At 43.3% G+C, this 14,614-nt stretch overlaps 1 protein-coding gene across 2 annotated transcripts in view; it reads right to left on the reverse strand.

Annotated features, from left to right (window-relative positions):
• The window catches only part of plac8.2 (placenta associated 8, tandem duplicate 2), a 22,157-nt gene extending 7,905 nt beyond the window's left edge, over positions 1–14,252 (reverse strand). Inside the window, exons 1-2 of one of the 2 annotated variants that reach the window (XM_069925477.1) lie at positions 14,208–14,249; positions 13,880–14,016 (exon numbers count right to left, since the gene is read on the reverse strand). The gene's annotated coding sequence lies outside the window, so the exon portion shown is untranslated. Of the gene's footprint in view, positions 1–13,879; positions 14,017–14,207 lie in introns of both variants that reach the window. The other variant, XM_069925476.1, reaches the window with a different exon arrangement.
• Between the last annotated feature and the right edge of the window lie 362 nt (positions 14,253–14,614).

Here is a 14,614-nt window from a genome sequence, read left to right on the forward strand (position 1 = left end):
GATTTATGGAGGGGGTAAAAAAGTCCACGTCAGCTGCAGGCTCGTTTGTGGCTGACCAGTCCGATGCGGGACAGGCAGACACGATTGCAGCGGTTGCAAGGGAAAATTGGTTGGTTGGGGTTGGGTGTTGGGTTTTTCCTCCTTTGCCTTTTGTCAGTGAGGTGGGCTCTGCGGTCTTCTTCAAAGGAGGCTGCTGCCCGCCAAACTGTGAGGCGCCAAGATGCACGGTTTGAGGCGTTATCAGCCCACTGGCGGTGGTCAATGTGGCAGGCACCAAGAGATTTCTTTAGGCAGTCCTTGTACCTTTTCTTTGGTGTACAAAGAGTCACAATTCAGAGACACAAGAGACTGAAGCTGCTGGAATCTAGAGTAAAAAACCAACTGCTGGAGGAACTCAGCAGGTCAGGCGGCATCAATGGAGGGAAATGGATATATGGTTAAAATCCTTCCTCACATTCATTCAGAACTGAAGGCACATGAGATCCAGATCGATTATTTTAAGTTCAGCCTGTCTTTGCTGAAGAATAATTAATTAAATATTTTCACACCGTTGCTTTCTCCAATCATTGAATGTTAAAGCATAACAGATGCTGGAAATTTGAAATAAAAGCAGAAACTGTTTGTGATATCCTGCAGGGCAAGCAGCATCAATGAAAAGATAAGGAAAGTTCATATTTCAGGTGAAAGACTGTTCACCAGAACTGGGTGAGTGAGGATAAAACACATTAGTTGTAAAGTGCAGAGAGGGAGGGAAAGGATGGATAGCACATCTCTGAAAATGTTGGAAATACCAGTGCTATTGTAAGGCTAGAAGAACAAAAGCTGCAGATGCTGGAATCGTGACCATGCGGAGGATCGCTGGAAGAACTCAGCAGGTTCTGTCTTGATATGTTGCTGACTGACCTGCCGAGTTCCTCCAGCAATTCTTTGCCTGCTGCAAGGTTAGCCATTTGTAATAGTTTCACTCTCCCCATAAAAGGGCAAACTGATCAAATTCTTCTTGGGTAGTGTGTCCCCAGAAAATTCAGTAAAACCTCCATAATTTGCTATTGCCTTGTTCAGAAATTCTGATTCTTCAGCATCTGGTGCCCATGTTGCTACTTTCTGTGGTCCCACTAACAATCCAGGGCCCACATTCTCATGTCCCTCCTGAACACACATTGGGGTCTGGATTTCCAGTTATCTCTTCTGATGTTCACTGGAGCCCTGGTTCCTGTGCTCCCTATGGCATTCAGCTCAAGTTTCACATCCAGAATGTTTTCATATAGTAACTTAATTAGAGAAAGGGAGAAAATGGAAAGACAGTTAATGGACAGGTGTCAAAGTCTGAGTCACACACCAAAGAACTTGCCCTTCTTGTCCATGGTGAACTTTACCTTTCTGGGCTAGTCTCATTTGCACGCAATTCTTCCATATCCTTCTGTCCAAATATCTTTTGAACATTGTTACTGTGCCCGCTTCAACAGTTCCCTCTAACAGCTCATTCCAGATATGGATCACCTTCAGCATGAAAAAGTTTCCCCTCAGATTCCTCTTAAATCTTTCCCTTCTCACCTTAAGGCTATGCCCTCAAATCATTTACTCTGGGATAAAGTCTGTGTGCATTGCCTTTTTCCATGGACCCCATGATAAGATCATAAGTTGAAGGAGCAGAATTAAGCCATTCAACCCATCGAGTCTGCTCAACTATTCGAATTATGGCTGATGTATTTTTCCTCCCAGTCCTATTCTCCTGCCTCCCATAGCCTTTAACATCCTTATCAAGAACCTATCAACCTCTGCTTTAAATATATTCAATGATGGCCTCCACAGCCATCTGTGGCAATGAATTCCACCGATACACTATCCTCTGGCTGAAGAAATTTCTCCTCATTTTATAAACCTCTATGAGATCATCCCTCAGCCTCCTTCACTATGTTGAATGAAGACTAAGCTTATCTGCTTATAGCACAAGCCCTCCCATCCCAGCAACATCCTGGTGAATCTCCTCTCTACCTCTTCCCATTTATTGATGTCCTTCTTACAGCTGGGCAACCAGAACTGCACAAGTGTGGTTTCACCAATACCTTGTACAGCTGCATCAATCATGAGACCCCAAATTTGGTACTCTATATCCTGTCTAATTGGGAGGAGCTGACAAATACCTTCTTCACTACCTTGTCCATCTGAATTACAAATTTCAAGGAGCTATGCCATAGAAGCCGTAGATCACTCTCCAGGGCTGCACCAATCAAGTCCTGTCCTGGTTTGATCACTGAAGTCCAACACCTCACCCTTGTCAGAGTTAAATTTCATTTGCCACTCTTTGGCCCTCCTTCCCAACTGATCGAGATTCCTCAGTAAAATTGGATATCTTTCCTCACTGTCCTCTACTCCAACAGTTTTGGTGCCATCTACAAATTTACTAATAGTGTTAACATCATTGCCATTTACATTATTAATATAGATGACAAACAGTTGACCCATTACAGACCCCTGCATGACTGGTCATGGGCCCCCATTCAGAACAACATTCCTTCACTCCTACCCTCTGCCTCATTCTACTAAGCCAGTTTTGAATTCACAAAATTGATGGAGGAACTCAGCAGGTCATGCAGTGTCAATAGAAGGTAAAGTTGGTAAAGAAGGTACCTTGATGAAGGACTCAGGCCCAAAACATTGCTTATATATGTATCTTTACCTCCTATGAACACTATATACAATATCTACTGCCTTGCCCTCATTATTTCCCTTTGGCACTTTAAAAACCTTTGGTTTGACATGATCTGCCATGCACAAATCCACCTTGACTATCTCCAGTCAGTCACTGACTAGAGATACGTAGAGATACGCTGGTAGTTCTATCCCTCAGAATCTCCAACAGCAATGTTCTGCCCACTGATATTAAGCTCACAGTCGTATTATTGCCTGCCTTGTCCAGGTATTTTTATATATATATAAAATATCTCAGCAAGGGGCTCCAAAATAAATTTGCTGGCATGTACAAGAATGCAGTTCATCTGGCACTGGAAATGTGCCCACTTTAATATATTCAAAGGCTGCCAAAACCCTTCCCTGGTAGCTCTGATATGGTCCTTTGCCACTTGTTTCCTTCAGTCAAGCTTCCATGGTCTTCACCCCAGTAAAAATAGATGAGAAATATTCATTAAAAATCCCACCCTTCTCCACTCAAAGCCAGCCATATTGGTATTTAATTGGGCCGATTCTCTCCCTAGCCACCTCTTTATGGCCACAGAATGTCTTATTTGGGTCCCCTTGATAATGGCATCACCTATTACTGTCGCTCTGCCTAACCTCACCTTCCCTGCTGAATCTCAGAGCCTGTTATGCTGATACTAGTTCTGCTGCAAGGCCATTTTGATCCTTCACCCCCCGCAACACCATTTGAAATGGCATGCTTCTTACCAGTAACCCTACTCAGCTTTACTCACAAGCCAATACCTCAGCCTCAATCACTGCACATGGCTCAAGCACGGCCCAAAATGGTGGCTCCATTACACCTGCTCTCCATTTTATTGAATGGTGTGACAAAAAGCAGCTCCCTGGTCATCTGATCTGACTTAAACAGACTGCTGCCTCTCCATGGTGGTCAGGATGCCACACTGTAATTTAGCAGTGTTGGACCCTTAATTATTGGAATGTATTTATCACCCATTCAATTGACAGTAGCACGCAGGGATTATTTAAAGAGGGAAATCATGGCAAACACACAAATTGAACCAACAATTTGCAAAGAAATGTGAATAGATATGAATGAACTGAGAAAAACTGGATTTCATTTTGAGTACTTCCCAAGTAGTGAAATGATAAGACAGAGAATAGGAAAAAAGGACATTTTTTTCCCAAGTGGCATAAAGCTCCAAATGATGAGGGTCCTTGTGTTCAAGTTCAAGAATGATAAATGAGTGCAGAAAATAATGAGACAAATGGAATATTGATCTTTATACCTTGCGGACCAGAATCCAAATAGGCGGGTACAGCCAAGCACTTTGATGTGTTCAGGGCACCACGTTCTCAGGAGTGACAATTTATCAAAATTATTTTCTCATCTGTATCCTTTAATTTATGAGAATAGATTGCAGACATTGAAATCGTACTTCCTGAAATTTAGAAGGTGAAGGATGATTTGATTCAAATTTTCAACACATTAAAGAGAACTATTAAGACAAAAAGCAATGCATTGATATGACTGGTTGGAAGCTTCAGGATGAGGACTGGTGGCTTAAAAATTAGAGGTCTTACTTCGAGAAATGAAATCAGGGACCAGATCGACATGGAAAGGGTGGAGGAAGTTTGAAATGTTCCTCTTCAAATGACTGTTGAAATTAGGTAATCTTAAACATGAGATTAAAGGATTTTTCTACATCAAACATACTATATAGGTGGAAAATGAAGTCAGAATGAATTGCAATCTCATCAAATGATGGAACAGGCTTGAAATGGTGAATAGTGTACATCTATTACATAGACTTAAGTTCACTATAAATTATTTTACTTATCAAACTACTTGAAAACATAAGCTGTTGAGGCTAGAATTAATTGGTTGAATGAAAGGCTATAAAGCGAACACATTATATCCCTAAACCTAGTATTTAAATACCAGCATCAACCAATTTGTGTGGCTCAGTCATGTTATCAGCTGGATCTTTTGTTTGGCAGGGAGTTGCTGAGCTCAATAAAGAGCAGTCTTCCCTTGATTGGGGACTTACCTCAAGGTTGGCCCTTCTACATTGCAAGAGAATGGATTTGACCACTGGTAGAACCTTGTCCCAAACTCATCAGTTGCCAAAGCTCTCATTGGTGAGTTCAGTGGCAGGTAGAAGTGCAGCATGCTCTCACAGAGTGAGGGAACTACAGTAAAATCCCTGTTATCCAAAATTCAAGCAACTGGCAAAAAAAATCAAGGAAAACAAGCTATTTGAAATAAATAAGAATACATAAATATTTAAATAAAAGTTTAAAAATGTAAATGTTCTCTGAAGCAACACATAAACCATCGGTGAAGATGGGAGAAAATATTCAGCCTTGGTTGGGTTTGCTCATAACTGCTGTTTGAATAACATTTGAATAAAGTTGTGTTTGAATAAAATGAAGAGCTGTTGATTCTGCCCACCATTGGGGTGACTCTCTTAAAGTACCTACTTATCCCTGTGTAGTAAGAGTCTTTATAAGTATATTGAGTACATTAGTAAGGCCTTATCTGTAAACTTAGGGGAGGGAGGGTTAATTCTGATGTTATTGTTCATCTTTCGGGTGGCTCCATAGAGGGGGAAGAACCTACAGATGCAGCAACAGTTAAGAGCTTTCAAATAATGCGTCTGAAAATAAAGCAAAATGCTTTAAGGTTTATATACATGTAAATGAAGTGGAAGTACAGTATAGTTTCTTTGTCTTTTAAATTGTTTTAAATTCTTAATGCAGGTGTATTAGTTAAGCAATGTGAGAGTGAGTCTCAAGCAACCAGAAAACTCATTTATCTGGCATCTACCAATCCCTGTAGGTGCCGTATACCAGGGGTTTTATTGTAATTGGATAAAGTGACCATCAAAAAGAATTGAGCATTAGAAACATTAAAGTCAAAAGAAGTAAAATATCCACTTGGACTTTGAGAGACTACTTGATTCTGTTTGCAAGTTGTTAAGGAAGGTAGTATTAACACTATAATGGAACCACATGCAGGACTCAACCAATTGTTCAGTGTAATGCTAAATGCAGGAAGAGTGTACATGCTTTATTTGATCTATGGCCAATTCGCTTTCAATACAGTGTCAGAATCACCCACTTAAAACACATTTTGGGCTATACAATAAAATATTGTACATGTATATTAAATTCTGTTCTTAGCTAGATTGCAATACTTCCCTCAGTTTCAGCTTGTTATCAATACATTCTTTTCATCTCTTTTTTTCCATAAATAGAAAGTTTTCAATGTGTAGTGATTTGTCAAGAATGTATTTGATTGTTTTGCCTAGAAACCATTCCTGCAATGCACAACTATTTTAAAGCACAACAAGGCATCAGCAAGGCAAGGACATATGAACACCAGATCAGAGCAGGAATCACCCATCTGCCCACTGTGCTTGTTCTGCCCTCCATTCAATAGGATCATGGCTGATCTGGCTGTGGAATCAGTCAACAACAAACGCGAATAATGGAGAAAGACTGAAGGGGGTTTAAAAAAAAAGCAAGAAATACATCAGCACAAATTAAATAGAAGCTGGTGTAGACCAGTAAATATTTCAACTTAGAATTTAACTCAATTAAGGGCAAGGTGTTGCATTGTGGTGATATGTAATTACACCACTAGGTCACCACCTAGTAATTACACCACCAGGTCACCAGGGGTCGTCCCTACAGTCTAGCCTTCCAGGTTCGTCTTGCAGAGAGAAAAGACCTCTTAGTGTACTTATTAATTTATTAAAGCTGTCTTATACTCGCACTGCTGTTGTGGTTATTGTCAGTACAATTTAATAAACTAATATGATACCTACTAGGATGGAAGCTGCTTCTGCTCCAACATGCATTCCCGACCACCTAAAGACTCTTCCTGAGGAATGGAATCCGGGGACGAGATGGCGAGGAACCGCTGTACTGGAATCGTGGTGGAATGCAGGGAAGACCACAGAAGTACGATAGGGCCGGTAAGAAATGGCCAAGAGCCCTGCCTGCCCGTGGGTTCGCTGGTACAGGCGCCGCCGACCCTAAACCCCAGTCGGATCAGAAAGGGGCCACTACAAGTGCGGGTGGAAGGATCTCCACAAGTCGTGCTCCCGATCGCCACGTATGTGCAGAATTCCCAACCACTCCAGAGCCAGGGAAAGCAGACACCGCTACCGTCACTCCCCCAGCAGCAGTTTCCCCAGTACCACGGAGACCTGACGCTACCGCTGGGATCCCCCTAAGCCCGATGCAAATGTCCCAAAGCCAGAGACTCAGCCAACAGCCCCAAGCACCCAGGTTACAGATCCAGCAGACACAAGCCCCACAGAGGCTCTACCAGCAGCTCCAAGTACCCCAGGGTCCACCCTTGCTACACCTAAGGGACCAGAGACTGCAGCTTAGCCATGTGCTGTGACCAGACAGGCTGGAGCTCAACCCCAGAAATCCCGGAGCCGGCACTCACTTCAGCCACTGGCAGAGATGCTTTCTGAATTATGTGGAGGGTGCTGAGGCATCAGATAAAGAGCTATTAATCCTGCTGTTAGCCCAGCTGGGAGACCACCCTTACTCCCTTATACAAGATGCCAGGTCCTACCAAGAGGCAATGAGCATTTTACAAAGACATTACAGTAAGGGGCTTCGCTAGGATTCTACTAAATAGCCTAGTGTCGCTGAGAATATTCTCCCAGAATCACAGTGCGGCTTTCGCGCAAACAGAGGAACTACTGACATGGTCTTTGCCCTCAGACAGCTCCAAGAAAAGTGCAGAGAACAAAACAAAGGACTCTACATCACCTTTGTTGACCTCACCAAAGCCTTCGACACCATGAGCAGGAAAGGGCTTTGGCAAATACTAGAGCGCATCGGATGTCCCCCAAAGTTCCACAACATGATTATCCAACTGCACGAAAACCAACAAGGTCGGGTCAGATACAGCAATGAGCTCTCTGAACCCTTCTCCATTAACAATGGCGTGAAGCAAGGCTGTGTTCTCGCACTAACCCTCTTTTCAATCTTCTTCAGCATGATGCTGAACCAAGCCATGAAAGACCCCAACAATGAAGACGCTGTTTACATCCGGTACCGCACGGATGGCAGTCTCTTCAATCTGAGGCGCCTGCAAGCTCACACCAAGACACAAGAGAAACTTGTCCGTGAACTACTCTTTGCAGACGATGCCGCTTTAGTTGCCCATTCACAGCCAGCTCTTCAGCACTTGACGTCCTGCTTTGTGGAAACTGCCAAAATGTTTGGCCTGGACGTCAGCCTGAAGAAAACTGAGGTCCTCCATCAGCCAGCTCCCCACCATGACTACCAGCCTCCCCACATCTCCATCGGGCACACAAAACTCAAAACGGTCAACCAGTTTACCTATCTCGGCTGCACCATTTCATCAGATGCAAGGATCGACAATGAGATAGACAACAGACTCGCCAAGGCAAATAGCGCCTTTGGAAGACTACACAAAAGACTCTGGAAAAACAACCAACTGAAAAACCTCACAAAGATAAGCCTATACAGAGCCGTTGTCATACCCACACTCCTGTTCGGCTCCGAATCATGGGTCCTCTACCGGCATCACCTACGGCTCCTAGAACGCTTCCACCAGCGTTGTCTCCGCTCCATCCTCAACATCCATTGGAGCGCTTTCATCCCTAACGTCGAAGTAGTCGAGATGGCAGAGGTCGACAGCATCGAGTCCACGCTGCTGAAGATCCAGCTGCGCTGGGTGGGTCACGTCTCCAGAATGGAGGACCATCGCCTTCCCAAGATCGTGTTATATGGCGAGCTCTCCACTGGCCACCGTGACAGAGGTGCACCAAAGAAAAGGTACAAGGACTGCCTAAAGAAATCTCTTGGTGCCTGCCACATTGACCACCGCCAGTGGGCTGATATCGCCTCAAACCGTGCATCTTGGCGCCTCACAGTTTGGCGGGCAGCAACCTGCTTTGAAGAAGACCGCAGAGCCCACCTCACTAACAAAAGGTAAAGGAGGAAAAACCCAACACCCAACCCCAACCAACCAATTTTCCCCTGCAGCCACTGCAACCGTGTCTGCCTGTCCCGCATCGGACTTGTCAGCCACAAACGAGCCTGCAGCTGACGTGGACTTTTACCCCCCTCCATAAATCTTCGTCCGCGAAGCCAAGCCAAAGAAGAAGAAGAAGATAGCAAACTCCACTCCCGGTACAGACTCATGAACAGGTCACAAGAAGTAGGGGAGTCTGCCAGAGACTTTATACTCTCTCTGAAAGACCTGGCAAGCAGCTGCCACTTTAAAGAAATATCAACTCAGGAGTATGCGGAGAACTTTATTAGGGACAGAATTGTTGCGGGCATACGGTCCACTGAGACGAGACATCGATTGCTGGAGAAAGGAATGGTGGGGCTAGATGAAGCAGATACTATTGCAGAAGCTTTAGAAAGCATCAGGAAAGAATTGGAGGAGTACTCATAGGACTCTGGCGCTTGGACAAACGTCACACTGCTGGACTCTCTAGCCCCACGAAAAGAAAAGTATGCTGCCTCACAGGAATCCACAGCAGCCGCAGCACCTTGAGGGTCCCAAATGCTTTTTCTGTAGACAAAGAAACCACCCCAGAGCCCTCTGCCCTGCCAGAGAAAATGTCTGTTCCAACTGTAGAAAACGTGGGCATTATGCAAAAGTCTGCAGAAGCCCCAAGGCCACAGCCAAGGCCCATTCTCATGCTAATGTGAGGCGGGAAAGTTCTTCTTTCTCCACAGACAAACAGAAGAAGAAGAATGCCATGTGCAGCCGGCCATCTTGGACAAATGCTACAGAGCAGAGGACACAGTCTTCAGGAGATGAATACTATCAGATGGAAGGAGATGCCAGACTTGCTTCCCCACGCATCAATCAGGCGAGTCCACACAATTTATCTGACGCCACTGTGTGCATCAAAATTAATGATGTGAGGGTAAATTGCTTAATAGATAGTGAAAGCACAAAGTTTTATTGACCAGCGGTTAGTCAACCGCCTTGCCCTCTGTGATAGTACAGATTCTATCACCATTGTGTGTATGTACATATGTTCAGATGCTAGTGTAGGATGACTGAGATTGGCTGAAAGTGTAGCCACACCTACTGGCAGGTCTGAAAGGATTGCTTCTAGCAAGACCAGGTCATTCTGGACTGGTCAACCTACTTATGATAGTAGGTGGCGGAAACACAGATGTCTATGGATCAACAAGGAGCGCAGCTGCAGTCACTAGAACAGTCGTCCATTGAGTTACCCCAGAGGACTACACCACCCACCCCGGAAATCAGGACCCTGGGTACGCCCGTCCCACAAAAGATCACCACCCTAGACTTGATGGCAGGACCTAATCCCATACAAGAGTATCCCCAACCCACACGACCACATGACCAACCAGTACTTCCCAGTCCGACACCTCCACCAAGAAAGGCTGAAAGGCAGACCGCACTCCCCACCCCTATACCACTACCAAGGAGATCCAGAAGGCAACGGAAACCACAAAAAATTTTGGACTTATGAACTTACAAACAAGGGAAGGAGGACGAGGTGGGCGGAGGGAGATAACAAATTTTTAAAGGGGGGGGTGAATGTCGTGATATGTAATTGCACCACTAGGTCACCAGGTGTCATCCCAGTGACCTTGTATATAAAGCAGTCCAGAGCACAGTCTAGCCTTCCAGGTTTGTCTTTTGCAGAGAGACAAGACCTCAGTGTACATATCAGTTTATTAAAGCTGTCTTATACTCGCACTGCTGTTGTGGTTATTGTCAGAACATGTATCTCAACAGGCAGGACGAAAAGTAAATGGTAGAGCCTCAGCACCACTTCCCTGTTCTAAATCAATATATTTTGAATCCCCCAAAGTTCATATTGATCTCTGCCTCGATTACATTCAGTGACTGTCTTCACAGTCTTGAAGTGAAGAATTAAAAGATTAACTTGTGAGAGATAATAGAATATAGGAAGTAAAGCTAGTATGAAAATGAAATAAGGAATACTAGACTAGACTAGAGGAAGTTAAGTAAGTGCTAAGTTGGGATGAATTCCGATAAGAGTGTGAGGAAGGGTTACGCAAGTATAATAGAATAAGGGTCTTATAGAAAGAATTAGCAAGTTCTGCATTAATAGTAAGTCCTGGGGGGGTTGAGATGTGTGAATAAGGACAAAGGCAGATTCATGAATAAGAACAATGACATGATGGGACCCAGACAGGATACCCCATGATCTTTCAAGTTCTGCAGACAAAATTACTAAATGCCAAACCAATCTAGGAGGCAGAAGAATGTTAGGGGGGGAGGGTACCTCTACACTGAAATGAACTGTATAAAAGTTGGGTGAGCCCCAGTATGTGTGTGTATTCCCAGGGTAAGGGGAAGCACGTAACTTTGCACTGATGTACAATAAATGTTCTTTGTTCTCAATTTTTGTCTCGAGCGAAATCTGTGAAGGTACTTCTGTTTCTCACAAGCTCATACATGGGAGAGGAAATTTCTTCTCAATTTTGAACAGAGTTGCCAGGTCCTCAGTTTGAGACTGTAACTCTTTAGTTTTAATATCACAGAAAAATCATCCACTGTGTTAAGTCCTGTAAAAATTTAGAATGTTTCAACTAGTTCATTTTTATAAACTCTAGAGTTCATTTTTATAAACTCAGGCTGTGTAATGTCTCTTTGTTTGACTGATCCTCCCCCCCCCCCCTGTAATGGAAGATTCTAACCTGTTTTTTTTTAATTTGCAGCTCTTGCTTTTGCAGGGCTGAGAACTGTTGGACTCTGGCTTTAATTTATTTACTCTTAATTTAGTCTATGTGTGAGCTGAGTCCAGCGCGTTCGTTGAATGAAGTGATAGGAGAAGGTATTCGGTTCAACAGTCAGTTTATTACACCACACAGCACAGCACAGCACAAGAATAAAACTTAACAGAGCTCTGGGTCAGTCTGTTAGTTCATAGGTCACCTGCCAGTGAGCTACTCCCCGAGACCGACCCCTATTGTCCAGTTGGCACAGTTTATATAGGTCAATCTTATCACACAGAACAAAAGTTGTTTTCCCTGCTAGATCTTTTTGCATAAGGGTTATCACAAGTCATCTCCTGTTTTGCAGATTTCTGGGGTGTAGCATTCCCATGTTAGTCCTCCAGGCCAGACTATCCTGTTGTTTAGATCTGAAATTAATTCATCCCCAGATATTTCTAATCACCATTTGGTCCCTGTCTGGCCAATTTCTGCTGTTCTCTTTAACACCTCCTCGTGCCTTAATCTTCCTCCTAGACTGGTTTTCCATTCCCTTTGATTCTTGTGGGCCATTCTTTGTTCTGATCTGGCCTGTGTCTCCTGTGCTACTTCCCACCTCCTTCAGTTGAGCATTCCTCCTAAATCGTTTTATGCATATCCTCTCCCTGTATCTTGGGAGCAGCCAATTTTGTTCAGCCAACTTTGCTCCATGCTGTGACAGCCACTTAGCCACATTCCTCTTTCCCTGACTCATGCAGTACAAATGAACTTATTGATTAATCATTTATTTCATAATGTTTTAACCCCTAGATTCCAACAGAACCTGTTTTTTTTTTAATTTGCAGCTCTGGGTTCTGCAAGGCTGAGAACCTAATTGTTTTTAGAATCAACAGACATAAGCTAAATTCCACCAAGGGACCAGAGATGCTGTTATCTGAAGAAAGGACATCTGTACCAAGAACATTTAATCTTCCTGCTTGTTTTGATCACAGACTGTTAGCGGCCTAGCCTTGATGCAAAATAAACCATTGTATTCAAAGTGATAAGCTGAAAATTATGTTATTCATTAGAAGCCTAGCATGCTAGCTTGCTCGCTTATCTTTCTTGCTGTGCTGGGAATAGGTGCTTGGGTAAGCAGTTTTTTGGTAATATAAGCCATGGTCCCGCTGCTGAAGTTTGAGACTCTTCGAGAGGTGGCAACATCTCTCAGCAAGAAGAAGAAGAACTTCTGGAATCCAGCCAATGTCCCGGTCGGGGGAGGTGGAGAAGCTGCTACCGGCCCCCTGACAACCTACTACAAGTGTGCAGTCGTTGCCTCGCTTCGGCAGTTGGGACCAGTCCAAGCGTTGATAAGTATAGTTGGGAAGGGCTTGTATACTGTAGTGTGAAATCAGCTTTTGAATTTGTAATAAACATTTGTATAATCTGAACTGCTCTCGGTGTGTGTGTCTATTTTCTTTCGGTAGCTCAAACAATGTGACCAATCTAAAATGAACAAAATGAGAGGTAGAAGTTTACCGAAGACACCCCCCCCCTCCCCTCCTTTCTTCCACCTCCGCCCTCTCCTCTGATCCTGGTATTAATTTCTTAAACCTTTAATCTACTTCCTCCATTACAAGAATATTAAGCACAAAGGTGCAGTTTCATTAGAACTCCATTTAATTGCACAAAAAACAAATGCTGGAGAAACTCAGCAGGTCACTTAACCATGGTATCAGCAGAATCCCATGTTTTACCCCCCATTTAATTGCAGTGTCACTTTCTTTGATTGTTTGACCACTTTGCTTGCGAGTGAATAATCTCTCTGGATATCCAAAGTTCAAATTCAAATCAAGATTAGAGTTTCAATTAATTGTCACTTAAACAAAGATACACAAAAAAGCTTCCTTTTGTATGCCCAACAAGGGCAAGTATAGAGTTTCCAACTAATTCAATGCCATTAACAAAAGAAAGAGAGGCAAAGAAAATCCCTTCAGAGACATGAATGGCCGTGGATGTCGCCACCTCCTCTGTCTGAGCTGCCTGTGCATCCCTGTATGACCTCCTATTTCCCCACCCCCCCCCCCCACGTTGATCAGTAATGAAGCCAAGCTCGTGAGCCCCATAACCAAGAACCCTGGTTCTTGATACTTGAATTATTTGGAGGAATCCTGGACTAAGCCTTGCTTCCAGGAAGCAAGTCACCATCTGTCTGGCCCAATCCAAAACCCATGATCACCCAGCCTCAAACTTGTGCCAAACACACCTGTACTGGCAGAAACTTCCCTGACCAAAGCATTCCTCTGATCCCAAGGGAGCTCTTATTATAAGAGGAGCTTTTAAATTGCTCTTAAAACAGATATTGATTTTCACTGTGTTTTAGATATCAAAAATCCAAATTTCAGTGTTTTGACGTCTCTGTTACATTTTTGATAACCCAGCTTCCAAAGAATGAGACATTAAAAAGACGACTGCAGATGGTAGAAAACTGGAGCAATTCTCAAAGTACCTGACAGGCAGCATCCATAGAAAGCAATAGGCAGTTGACAGTTTTGATTCATAAATGTAGACTATCTGTTGCCTTCCACCTGCTGAGTTCCTCCAGTGTTTTTTATGTTGCTAAATATTGAGAGAGCACCTGTAAACCTACATTTTGGAGAAAGTTCAGATAGTATTTTCAGAAGCAGTGAGTCATATCTGAATTCAGTTAACTTCAATAATCTATTGCTGCTAAACTGGGCACTTTAGTTTGTTAGGTGAATGTTCAATATAGTTCACATTGTATTGACTACATTATTTTTCTGCTTTTAATTTGCTAATATCTATAACTAACTCACCGCTTCCCGTAAAGAAATGGATCCTCGATACTCCTTCCCCTTCACAGCAATGAAAAATCAGCTGCAACTTTTTTTCCCCAGCTTTATATAGCTTGGGAAGACAAGTGGGCTGGCCTTTTGTCAATCAGTTACTGTTAGGTTAAATTACTTACTGCTCGTTCACTGTGTGAACAGACAATACACTCCCCCCCTTCCTTTTAATATTTATTTTAAATGATCCTATCAGTTCTGAGATAAAGAATTTCATGCTGATATGATCTTCAGCCACTTTTATTCTGGACCTTGGACTTTGCCCATCTCCCATTTTCACCCATACTCAGCTGGTCACACCCTTTGTCAACAAAACAGAGGACAAGAAAATTCACACAGATAACGAGGAAATAAGTTTCTGTAAATTCTCATATGAA

The sequence above is a fragment of the Narcine bancroftii genome, chromosome 3 (assembly GCF_036971445.1).
Source record: "Narcine bancroftii isolate sNarBan1 chromosome 3, sNarBan1.hap1, whole genome shotgun sequence".
Classification (NCBI taxonomy): domain Eukaryota; kingdom Metazoa; phylum Chordata; class Chondrichthyes; order Torpediniformes; family Narcinidae; genus Narcine; species Narcine bancroftii.